This window comes from Cebus imitator, unplaced genomic scaffold (genome assembly GCF_001604975.1).
Source record: "Cebus imitator isolate Cc_AM_T3 unplaced genomic scaffold, Cebus_imitator-1.0 Scaffold292, whole genome shotgun sequence".
Taxonomy (NCBI): Eukaryota; Metazoa; Chordata; class Mammalia; order Primates; family Cebidae; genus Cebus; species Cebus imitator.
In genome coordinates, this window is record NW_016107607.1 from 956,475 (window position 1) to 957,674 (window position 1,200).

Here is a 1,200-nt window from a genome sequence, read left to right on the forward strand (position 1 = left end):
CTGTTAGTGTATAGGAATGCTATTGATTTTTGTACATTGATTTTGTATTTCAAAGGTTTGCTGAAGTTACCTATCAGATCAAAAAGCTTTTGGGCCAAGACTATGGGGTTTTCTTGATATAGAAACATGTCATCTGCAAACAGGGATAGTTTCCTTTCTCTTTGCCTATTTGGATACCTATTATTTCTTTCACTTGCCTGATTGCTTTGGCCAGAACTTCCAATACTGTGTTGAATAGGAAAGCAATGTAAATATAAAATTTTTCCAAACACATCCTCTAAATTGACACTTAAAATTAATCATCACAGTCATAAAAGCTTTTGCAAATGAAATCTTTCATTAATGTAATTGCTGTTATCATTGTCATTGTCATCACCACCATCATAGGTAATTAATGTTATTCAGGAAGTTGTTATGGTCTTGGCACTAGCGCAACTGCTTTAGTTTTTTTTTTTTTTAAGATGTACTGTTTTATTTTTTTTTAAAGTTATTCTCAATGTTTCACCTACATATAAGCAAACCATAAAACAGGGTGTGATAAAATCAGTGGTGGAAGAGCCGAAGGTTCATGTGAGCGAGGATGATTCCCAGTTCATCGCAGGCCTCAATCACAACTTTGTCAGCAGCAGAGCCAGACGGAGCCGCGATGTACAGCACACCACTCCTTTTAGCTCTGTCTACATTACCTCTGAAAGGGAAGAAGGCATCAGAGCTGACAGAAACTTCACTCAGTTTGTCAACCCATTCCTTCTTCTCTGCCTCAGTGAGTAATTCTGGGACTTCCTCAAACAGGGCCTTCCACTTTATCAAGTCTTCATCCTAGCCAATGGTTCCAGTCACGTATTGATCAATGGCATTGGAGATTTCTGCTCTCTTCACTCCCGTTTTAAACTTCATCGAGAGCACTTGTGGATGGTATCTAAGCCACCAGTAGTTTGCCTTATCTCCTGCAAGGCGGGTGCAGTGTATACGAGACTGCTGTCTGGCTCCAATGCCAATAACCTGCTCGTTCTTGGCGTAGCACACGGAGTTGGACTGAGTGTACTTGACAGCAATGGTGGCCACGATCAGGTCTTGGAGGGCAGACTCTGGTAGATCTTTATTCTTGGTGACAACATTGCTAAATAATGACTTGTCGACGACACCATTATTTCTCTTCTGGCTTAAATGAAGACCGAAGAGAGTTCGAACTTCATTTTC

The 1,200-nt window shown here is 40.3% G+C and overlaps 1 pseudogene across 1 annotated transcript in view; it reads right to left on the reverse strand.

The window, feature by feature from the left end:
* Nucleotides 1-451: 451 nt before the first annotated feature.
* LOC108285159 overlaps nucleotides 452-1,200 on the reverse strand; it is a 1,888-nt pseudogene continuing 1,139 nt past the window's right edge. Inside the window, exon 2 of the transcript XR_001817479.2 lies at nucleotides 452-1,199. The product of XR_001817479.2 is annotated as a bifunctional purine biosynthesis protein ATIC-like (transcript). The remainder of the gene's footprint in view (nucleotide 1,200) is intronic.